The following is a 12565-nucleotide window of genomic DNA, read 5'->3' on the forward strand; positions in this document are numbered from 1 at the left end:
AAAATCTTCATTATTTCCTCGATTAAAAATTTACCATATCTTACAAGTATTTAATCAATACTTCGTATATTTTAGTTAATGGGAACACATTAGAAAAATCGAATTTTGTAAAGTATTTTCTTTTGACAAAAAAATAAAAATAAAAAAATTGTTGGTTTGATTTTTTAAGACAGCAAATGATTTTGAATTTTTGATTCTAGTTTCCTTCAATATAATTGATTTTAGTAGAATCAAATCATTTGTAATAAATGGAAGTTTCTTAAATTTATTAGATTGATTGAATTCGTTCCCAATTTATGATGATGGAAGCTTTGAATAGCCTTACAATTTAATTTAGTATTTTTTGTCAATAAATTATACAAGTAACACAAATTATTATTCATACAGCAATACATTTTAAGGCTAAAAGCTGTAAATGATCTTCTCTCTTTAATACTACAAGTATTTCCATCCTAATAATGAGTTGTCATATCAGTGTAATATCTTATTCTTTTTAGTAGCAAATAGTCATGGATTATATAAGGGAAAAGAAAAAGATTTGCACTAAAAAAAAAAATATTATGTAAAAGTAATTGATCGAGATTGCATGCCATTTCTTATTCGTTTCAAAATAAGTTAACCTAAATTTACTTGAACTTGTACGACTATTAAATTAGTTATAGAAATGTGTAATTGTATTTTTTCTATAGAATGTTTACGAATATTTATTACTCATGAAATTTATCATTCATAAAATCACTAATTTTACTATAATAATCTTGGTTAATTACTTAATCTAAAATATATATAGCATAAAAAACGATTATATTAAAACTCCGTAGTACTACTGACAAATCTCAAAAATAACACGGGAAAGGATGATTACAAACCTCTTTTTCAATCTCGGAAAATAAAAGTTTGTCACGTGTATTATTAGTGTCCAAAACACTTGCTAGATTGACGGCTGATGAATTAACGGGTGAAATTAGTTTTGCTACGTCTTGAACTTTTTTAATATGTTCATAACGAGCATAGCTTGCTTCCATCTCCACAATTTTAACTAAACTTTTCGTTATATGATGCCATATTGGAATAATAACGCTAGGCAACAACGACACAGCAAATGTCTGTAACATGTAACAAAAGCACGATTATATTGAGAATCATAGAAACGAGAATCCTCTTCGATCATTAAACAATATACAACCTCCGATTTTTATTTTGGGGTATTATTTGTGAGATATAAAATATTACAAAGTTGTCCTTAATAAAAATCGGAGGTAGTATATGTATAGAGATATCATTAAAAATAATATTTATTTTTCTATAGAAATCAAGTAATATTTTTTTTTGGTGCAAAGAAATCAACTAATAATAATTATTGCTTACCAAGAGGATGAAGAAAGTAACAGGCCTCATCGCGATTAATTTGACAATATCCCCCATGAATGCTTGTGAATTGATGATGGTCTGAATCCCATTGTTGTAGATGTATGAAAGAAATCAAGAAGAAAAGAAGTTAAGAAGAAATGAGAGCTAATTATGAAGAGGTTTAATTTACTCCTAATTTTTATATGTTAATTAAACTACTAACTATACTTTCTTCAATTTTTAAAAGGCAATTAAACCTGCCTTAGTAAATCCATTAAAATGAGAACATTGGGCCTTTTTGTTTATGAACCCAAAGGTATATATAATTTTTTAATAATTTTATGTATATATAGGGGCAATAATAAAAATTAATAAGAATAATAATTTTTTGAAAATAAAAATCAAATTAAGTAAATTATTTTTATTATAATTATACTTTATGTGGACTTGAAACTTCAAATTCCTCTTACTTTGGCCCTATTCTATTCACCTTAAACAAATAATATTAAGTAAAAATAAGTTCAGTTCAGTAAAAATAATTTCAATTCAGTAAAAAAAAAGTTCAGTTCTGTAAAATTCAGTTTTCTTAAAGAATAATTATAATAGAAAATCAGTAAAAAATAATTTCAGTTCAGCAAAAATAATTTAAGTTCAGTAAAATTAATTTAAGTTCAGTAAAAATAATTTAAGATCAGCAAAAATAATTTCAGTTCAGCAAAATTAAGGTGAAGAGAACAGGGCCTTATAATTATTTTTTTTTAATATACGAATTAAAATCGAAGAAACCTTAAAATTAACCTTTGTTTTTTTTTTTTTTTTTTTTTTTTGGTGTTCTACCCGGTTCACCATTTGGGCTAATCCGGATTCGGGGATCAGTTCTGGGTGGTTAGGTTCCAGTCCCCTCCCAATTGTTGTTGCGGGGGATCGAACACAGGTTCTCCCTACCAAGTGTAGTCCCAATCACCACTACACCAACACCCAATTGGTTTAAAATTAACCTTTGTAATTATTTATAAAGATCACTTTTTTTTTTTTGAGGGAAATTTATAAAGATCACTTAAAATAAAGATGTTACAAGTATTAGTTTTCAAAAAAAAAATAAAAAAAAATAATTAGTTATTTAATGATGTAATTTTTTTTTTTTTTTTATTTTTATTTTTTTATTTTTTTTTGAAAAAAGACACTCAAGACCTGAGATCGAATACATCGATTTCACAAATTATTGTGACTTCCTATATACTTTATAAAGAGTGACAACTTTAAATTATACTTTCGAATTTAATTTGTTTTGAAATTTCAGTTATTTATTTTTTTGTTTTTTTCCCTTCCTTCTCCATGAATGAAAATATTATTAATTTCACTTTATATAGGAGGTATGTATTTATACAAACACAATAGGTGATTCAAGGTATCAAGACAAATCAATCAATTTTGAAGGCATAATAATCAATAAGGGCATATTGTCACCATTTTGGATACATTTGTTATGAAATTAGAAATCTCCATGAAATTAAAACCTTTTCTTTCACACATTGAAAATGATATTACAAAATCTTTTTTCTGATGACAAAAGATTTTCCTTATTGAATCCCAAAATATTAAGAGATCATCATGGAACGAAAAAGGATCATCATTAATGACTATATTTTTCGGTAACACAAATTTGGCCATTTGATATTTAGCATGAGTGACGTGTGCGTGTGGTTGCATAGTGAAGTGCGTGTGCTTGCTCATGCAAAATAACAATGAAAAATGTAAAGTCTTGCAGAAAGATATATAAATCCTTAAAATTTAATATTTATATATTATTGTATAAAATAGTAGATGTACTAAAATCGGGGATTAAATAAAGTAAGCAACATACTAAATAATAGACTTTTGTTTGGCTTATTTAGCGGACATAAACAGACCGTGCGTTTTTTTTTTTTTTTTTTCAATGTATGCTTGACAAAATGTGTCAAAAATCTTTGGAATTAAATTTTCAAATTCCCTCCAAAAATAATCTATCATGACATCAATCTAATGAGAAATGAAAAAAATGATTAAATATGAAATAAATGTATATATCCAAACTCTTAATGTGACAATCATGTATCATAAAGAATTTTATTATTTGATCAAGGTTATCAACTTACCAATAGGTAGAAAGATTTAAAGAAAGATGAGAATCACTGGACAAAATTATACGAAGTAACAACTTAACAAGAGAGAAGTGAGGGGTTTGATGTAAAGGGTAGTTAATTATTAGTTTTTGTTTTAGTGTGTGAAGAGTGAGCTTCAAGTCCTATTTATATAATGTTATATACTTAATCAGTTAATCATGTTAGATTTCTTGAAAGTTCAATTTCATTGGCCAATGTTATCAATTAAAATATCCAAATTGACCTTGTTAGTAGGTGGGTAATTCTTTTGTAATGGTTATCAAGCCAATAAAAAGTGACATTTAATAAATATATAGTTTATTATTATATGAAGTGATGGATCTATGAATTCAAGTTTGGATCGGAGCATTTGATAAATTCTATATCTCTATGATCAATAATAATTGTCTATTACGAGTATATATTATATACTCCTTTATATATGTATGTGTGATATAATATTAGTCAAATTATTATTGATCATAGAGAGATAGCATTGTTACTGATATAAATAATTTAGCAAACTAAAAATATTGTGTATTCATTATTATTTAACAATAATTTAGCTCTTGAATTAGTTAAGACATTTTTGCATAAATGCTGCAAATGAAAGATGAAATATTTCTTTTGATTTGTTTCCAAAATTTAAAGGATACTTTTATAGTTATTATATCTCATATTTCTTTTCATCCTGTGAATATTATATAAAACTTGATTTTTATTTCTATATTTTAAATTGAAAGCAGCTGGTTGGATATTACATCTCATTGGATATCAAATTAAGATTATTACAAATGTTTTAAGTCAAAAAGTTAAATGACAGGGTCTTAATGATTTATTTTGTTATCCAGATGATTTTTTACCTTTTATACTAGCTTATGATCATTTACCTTTAGTGGCGAGGCTCAATATGATTATCATTAACCTTATAAAACATTGTTATCATCTATGTTTTTTTTTTTTTTTTTATTTTTTTTTTTTTTATTTTATATATATATATATATATATATATATATATATATATATATATATATATATATATATATATATATATATATTGATACCTTAACATATCCATTTTATTTTTTAGACTCAAATTTGCATAAACCACTTTACACACCTCATATATTTTTTTTTTTTTTTTTGAACAAAGCCCCAAAAGGGAACTCAAATAACATTACTCAACTGAAGATCACAGGAAGCTAAAGTACAAATATGTTTAGGAAAGTTTGACATCCAAACTCTCCTGTCAACTCCCCAATGTGACACATGAGCAAGCTCATGGGCCACTTTGTTACCTTCTCTACTTACCCAAGCCCAAGACACATGTCTAAATTTGCTAGCAGCAAAATTAATATCCTCCAGCAGGAGATGGAAGGAATTAAATCCAGCCTCACCATCTTTAATAGCTTGAATAACACTCTCACCGTCATTTTCTAACACTACATTAGTGCACCCCAACTCTTCAGCAAGTTGCAGACCCACGAGAACAGCTTTCGCTTCGGCACACTTAGTCTCCCACACACCTCTACTTTTCAAAGCAGCACACCAGATAATCACACCCTCTGAATTTCTGGCCACAACACCGAAACCACACCAAAAATTACCAAGCAGCCCTGCATCAACGTTTATCTTCACTAGACCATCAGCTGGAGCGCTCCACAAGCTTCTTTGTTTTGGCCGACTTCCTGCTGGGACACCTTTCCCACCACTCTCCATTTCCCCCATGATTCTCCCTACATAATCCATTACCTCCTTCGAATCAGTCCACTCATTCTCAAACATACCCCTATTCCTTGCACCCCAAATTGCCCAACAGATAACCATTACCCAGCTTCTCACCTCAGGCTCAAGCTTCAAGAATACAAACAAAGCCCAATCTGTGAAATTTCTCCAATTTTTATCAGCCACCCACTCAAAATTGCAGGCCTCCCATATACTTCTTGCACGGGGACAATAAATAAGGGCGTGCAGAACACCCTCTTCTTCACCACCACAAATACCGCAATGGCAAGGGATATTTTCCATACGCATATGCAAACCCAGGTTCGTGGGCAGGGCTTCTTTGCAGGCTCTCCAAAAGAATGTCTTGATCCTAGGAAGAACCGGTTCACTCCAAATGACATTCCACAGTCTTCTTAATTCACTAATATACGAGCTTCCCCCCTCTTCATCCATTTCACCGATGAGAAGCTTGTAGGCTGAACGAACAGAAAAAATTCCCTTTTTATCAGGATCCCATCAAATACAATTATTCGGGTTTCGGATGCTTAGTGGGATAGCAAGAATGCGTTCAGCTTCAAAAGGGAGGAAAGTTGTGCAAACCTTTCCAACATCCCACATCCTAGTATTGTTATCAATCAACTCACACACACGCATATCTTGTTTGCAACTAATCACAGGAGAAATCACCTTGCGTGATTGAGTACCCGGAATCCACCTATCTCCCCAAACCCGCACCAGTTGGCCATCCCCAATCCTCCATCTTACACCTCTTTCAAGAACCCACCTAGCACCATGAATGCCCCTCCAAGTGTAGCTTGGACTGTTTCCCATCGAAGCATGCCAAAAGTCAGAGGTGGGGAAATACCGAGCCTTAATAACCTGATGGAGCAGAGACTCAGGTTGAGAAATCAGTCGCCAGGCTTGCTTAGCCAACAACGCCCAATTAAACATTTTAATGTCTCTAAACCCCAACTCCCCTTCACATTTTGGCCGGCAGAGGTTCTTCCACGCAATCCAATGAAGCTTCCTTTCCCCCTTTTTTTGACCCCACCAAAATTGAGAGATAAGAGAACATAATTCAACATAAAAGGAAGAGGGAAGTCTAAAGAAACTCATAATGTAGGTAGGAATTGATTGAGCCACCGCCTTAATCAACACTTCCCTCCCCGCTTTAGAAAGACACAACCCCTTCCAACGTTGAAGTTTTTTCCATAGCTTCTCCTTAACACCTCTTGTAAGAACCTTTTTTTTTTTTTTTTTTTTATCTCCCCACACCCACTGGCAACCCCAAATAACGCTCATGAGTGCCCACAGTCCTCACTCCCAAAGCTGTAGCTACCTCTTACCTTTTTTCCTCCACCACACCAGCACTAAAAGAAACTGTCGTTTTGTCAAAACTGACCAGCTGCCCTGAAGCTTGCTCATAAGTGTGAAGGATGTTTTTAATCACATTTGCCTCTTCAACAGTAGCTTTAGAGAAAATCACACAATCGTCGGTGAACCAAAGGTGAGAAATCTGAGGAGCAGAGTTAGCAACCTTTATCCCATGAATAGCCCCATTCTCTAAGGCTTTGCGCAACAGATTTGATAGAGCTTCCGCAACAATGATAAATAAATACGGAGAGATTGGGTCTCCTTGACGGATTCCACGAGTAGGCCTGAAATTGTCACTTGGGACACCATTGAGGAGCACAACAAGCCTCACGGATCGAACGCACTCCATTACTCGGCTAATCCACCCTGTATCAAAATTCATCCTATATAAAATTGCCTCCAAAAAATCCCACTCGACCCTATCATACGCCTTTGCCATATCCAACTTCAAAGCAAAGTGACCTTTACGAGCTTTAGACGACTTCATATGGTGAAACATTTCAAAGGCAACCAAGGCATTGTCGGTAATCAATCTACCCGGGGTGAAAGCACTTTGGTTGATTGAGATAATATCATTGAGGAAAATTTTTAGCCTGTTTGCCAAAACTTTTAAGACAAGTTTATAAATTACATTGCAAAGGCTTATGGGACGGAAATCTGTCATTTTATCAACATTTTTTTTCTTCGGGATAAGCACAATAAAAGTGTCATTCAGTCCTTTCGGCATGGGGTTACCTCTTAATATCCCCAAAACAAGAGAACACACCGATGGAACAACAATATGCCAGTAAGTTTGAAAGAAGAGGGGACACATACCATCAGGTGTCGGAGCCTTAATAGGGTGCATTTGCCGCAAATCCTCACGAACCTCCTCTCCTCTGTAATTGGCTGCCATATGCTCTTTCATAGTGTCAGACACTCTGCCTTCAATTCCCTGCAAAGCTGCCTCAATATTAATCACTCCACCAGTTGAGAACAAAGTTGAAAAGCACTCCCCAGCAACTCTCTCCTTATCATCCTGCTCAAAAATCTCCTGCCCATTATCATCAAGAAGAACACCAATCGTATTTTTTTTACGTCGACACGAAGCTATGCAATGGAAAAAAGTTGTATTTTTGTCCCCTTCCTCCAACCAAAGGACTCTCGAACGTTGCTTCCAGTAAATTTCTTCGTGGCGAACAAGGCTTTCAATATCTTTCACCAAATGCTGCCTTCTCAGAATTTGGGCAGTGGATAAACGCCCCTTATTTAGTTTCTGCAATTTTTTTTCTTTTTTTCCTTAACTCCGTAAACACCTTACTGTACTTCTCATCACCCCAAATTCGAAGTTTTTCAGCACACAACTTCATTTTTTGATCAGTACCCACCCCCAAATCCCAGGCTTCCCTGACCACATCTTCACACTCCTCATGACTCACCCACATTTGCTCAAACCTGAACAACTTTTCCTTTCCAACCATGCTGATTTTACATTTATCTAGGATCAAATGGATGGGGGAATGGTCAGACCATTCACGCTCAATATGGATAAGCTTTGCATTCGGGAATTTTTCAAACTACTCTGCATTAGCTAAGGCCCTGTCAAGTCTACATTGAACATTAAATTCATCCTCTCTACCATTGTCATAGGTAAAGGCATAGCCCTCAAAGGCCACCTCTTGGAAGCCACATAGGTTAACAGCTTCCCTAAAATTTTCCATTTGCCATTCCGCCCGATCCACACCTCCATTCTTATCCGAGTCACCCAAAATCTCCACCAATACAAACCTAATCGCCTTGACCATGCGTTGCAAGTTCCGTCAATAAGCTCCACGAAAGGTGTCTGTTTTGGACTTCCGGCCAACCATAAAACCCAGTAACTCGCCACTTTCCCTCTCCTAAACCATCCTCCACCCAAAAATCCATATGGTGCACCGACATAGATCGAAGAGTTAAAGAAATGTCCTTCCTCCATAACATCGCAAGGCCCCTCGAACGCCCTACACTATCAACTGCAAGGCCATTAAAATCCCCAATTTCTCCCGAACCCGACCAAACTCCACACTAATAAGTTTTTTCTCTGACAAGAAAATCACAGACGGGGCCTCTCTCCGGATTAAATCCCGGAGACAAGAAACTGCAGAGGGGTTGCCCAACCCTCTACAATTTAAACTTAGAACACTCATTGTAGTTGGCGGGGTTGGACATCACCAACCTCCGCCTCAGCAACTACGCTCTCATTAAAGTGAATTCTCTTTGCTTTCCCTTCTCCTTCTAACTCCCCCTGTAACCCGATTTCCCTACTTCTCTTTATCCCCACAGTCTCACTACTAGGCCCCTTATCAGCTACAACAAACTGACGAGGGATTTTTTTCCATGACCTCTGCATTACTGCATCACCCATACTACATTTCCCCACCTGACCACTCATAGGCTCCACAATGTCAACCTCTCCACTTCCCTTGAGCCCACCAAAAGCTCACTATCTAACTCCTTGTCCCTGCTTTCATTGGTAGAGTCAGCATTAGGAGCTACCAAATGAATCCTCTCATCTCTTCCCCTTATATCACCCTCCTTCCCCTCTCCACTCCCCTTCATACTAAGAATTTCTTCTGAGCTAAAATTCAACTTCTTCCTGCCAGGCCTCTCCTTCTCCCCAACTAGTTTTTGGGTAAAAACTAATTTATTCAAGTTCGATTTTATCCGGTGCACCTCCTCTCTCAACTGAGCTCTGCCCTTACTTGGTGAAGCCCTCAACCACAATCCCCACGGCTTCTCCATCCCCTCCTCCTCCTTTTCCATCCTCTACATTTGGACAATCTTTCTCAGTGTGCCCAAGAATTCCACACATACAACAAAATGTATTGGACAATAGTAATAATTCCCTTCTTATTTCTGACTTTCTGGATTCTGCGAAGGGGTTTTGTTGTGTCAACCACCACCCTCGCCCTCCTCGATTTATCCCAACCCAATTCATCATCTTCCACTTCCATAACATACCCAATCTTTTCAGCAATGGTTTTCATATCATCATTCGATCGACAGTCCAGTGGTAAATTATACATTCTAATCCAAAAAGGGCAGAATTTTAGTTCAATTGATTCCGGCTGTTCATCACCTTGAATCTCCTTTAAGAGAAGCAATTGATTGTCAAAGTTCCATGGAGCACCATCCAAAACCCTCTCCTTGTCCCTCTAATGGAAGAATTGGATCACAAAGAGATTATTTTCTATCTTTCGAAACACCGCACCACGGCTAAGAGACCAAATTTGTTTTAGGGTTCTTTGCATTGCCTCAAAATTATACGATCGAACCGTTAGAAGTTTACCTACAATTGATAGTGCTAGTTTCTGATCCTGGTCACCGTCATTCCCAACACCTAACTCCGCCACATCTTCTTCGTTTGCTGTAATTTTGAGTCTCGACCCTTGTTCTGTAATATCGTGTGCCATAATAACCGAACAAAACACACAAAGGAGGAAAATAAGAACGCCTTCTACACCCCTCACACGGGGAGCAAAAATCGAACACGCAAGAGGAAAAACTCAGACCTCTGATACAGGGGAACCCTAATCAAGAGTGAGACTCAATTATATGTGTCATTGCGAGTTTAATAATATTACGCCACACCTCATATGATCAATCATCAATACAATATTAAAAGACACACCAGCAATGACACATGTCATCTCCTGATGTGTCCTTAGTTATTTTTTTTTTATTTAAAAAAACTACTTAAGGAAATAAATCATTTATAAAAATAATTTATTTTTGTATACATATTCCATATTAATGTAGTATCTATTATAATTAATATAAAAAGATTTCAAAAATCTTTTTAAAAAAGTTTTGACAACTTCAAACCCAAAAATATATTCTTAAAATAATTTATTACGTATAACCTGTTTTTCAACCAGAAAAAAGATTTTGCCTACTTTGGTTTTAGTTGTGTATTAGAAGCTCATGCAAATACAAATCAACCTATCACCTACTTTTATTATTCCTCGACTAATATATGATTATAATTGATGAGTCATATTTATATAGAGTTTATAGGCACGTTTATGCTAGTTTTATAGTTACTTTTAGGTCTTTTAGTCGCTTTTTAGGTCGCAAATGCATAAGTTGTTTGTTTTGTGCTCTATTACGCTCTGTTTATGTTTTTTCTTAATGTTTCAGGTGATTTTATAGTCATTTGGACGCTTTCGAAGTGTTTGGAGTTGATTCGAATGATATTTAGATAGAAGCCGATGAATTGAGTTTATTAATTGGAGATCCCATGTTTGTGGATGTTGATTTTGATTAATATGTGCATGAGACATGAATATAGAATTCATAAGGGTCGTTATGTACTTTACGAAAATGAATTTGAGTTAGAAACGAAGAAAAACGAAGGTTTGTAAAGTGGCAAAACAAACCTTTGATCACTCTTTTGATCATAACTTGAGTTCTACAGATCTGATTGAAGCGATTCAAATTGCGTTGGAAACTAGACTTGAAGAAATTTCCAATAATAGGTCACACGCCCCGATAAGATTTTTAGAACAAAAGTTATGTCCGTTTTAATCCGAGTTATGTAGCCTGCGACCATATCCCGCGGCCACCCGATGCTCGCTGCTGCTACTGCCAGGGCGCGGCCACCACCCTGCGGCCGCAGGTTCTGCCAAGCAGCCAAGGCAGCCCACGAGGCTTCGTCGCTACACATCTTCACTCGTCCCTTGATTTATCGATCTTATTCGTGCTATGTCATATTTTATCATCCAATAGCATTGCAACTTTTGTAAATATTATTTTCTTATTTCTTTTCTTTATTTATTTTTAGATTAGATTTAGGAAGTTTATAAATATCTCAAGGGATATTATTTTTCCCTTATGCCTTTTTATACTTTTTATTTTACGTTCGTTGTAGTTTCTCTCTAGCCCTAGTTTTTCATGGACAACTCCATGGATTCCTCCATGGATTTGTCCTTGAATTTGTTACTTTAATTTATAGAGATAATTTTATTTCTTTACTTTTAATTATGCTTTCTTTATTATTTCTAGTTTTTATTATTTATTTCATGCTAGAGTAGTTTATTTCTAGGGTTTGGGAATCCATTTTTATATTATGAATCTTGATTGGTATTTTTAATATTTTGATTATTGATTTCTCTAATTGATAGTGTTTTATTGTTAATCTTGCAACCTGATCAATTGTTTGATTAATTTTTGTTAATAAGAGTTTGAATCGAAAGATGTTACTTTTAGAGGCTTACCTACAATTAGCAATTCTGATTATGTTAGCGACCGAACTACATATGTTGAATTATTGAGAGCGTTAAGACCCGACCGTAGGCTTAGCAATTGCTCTAGATAATTGATTGATTGAATTGTTATTGATATTTGATAGATTTAGAACTATAAGCATGGTGAACCACAATCCTAGGTCTTTTTATCAATTGTTTTATTCCTATTTTAATTTAGACTACTTCCCTATCCCAATTTCGTGACATAGTTTAGTTTCTCTAATTTCTTAGAGGTTAGATTGAATACCATATCCCTGTGGATTCGACCCTACTTACCCTACTACATTGTTAGTTGGTTTTGTTAGGAATTTATTTTTGACAGGTGTACGACAACCTATCTATCAAATTTTGGCGCTGTTGCCGGGGATTGATGCATGATTGTCAGTGTATTTCAAAATCTATTGAATTACTTGCTGTGCAACAATATACTAACCAACAGGTGATACATGATGATAATGATATTGGTTTTGAGAATTGTATTTCAGTGGAGGAAAGCATTAATTTGACTCATGATATTTACTCCCCGTCAAATGAAAGTATAATAATATAGGAGAATAATATTTCATCTCTTTATGATTCTGATGGTGAAAATTATTGGAATGAAGATATAGAGGTAGTGGAAAAGAAAGAACAACCAATTATTGTTAAGTCTTTGGTTGAGAAACCATTGGTTTTGGATCTTTTGGTAGTTGAAGATTTTACTGACAAGTT

This window comes from Chenopodium album, chromosome 8 (genome assembly GCF_948465745.1).
Source record: "Chenopodium album chromosome 8, dcCheAlbu1.1, whole genome shotgun sequence".
Taxonomy (NCBI): Eukaryota; Viridiplantae; Streptophyta; class Magnoliopsida; order Caryophyllales; family Amaranthaceae; genus Chenopodium; species Chenopodium album.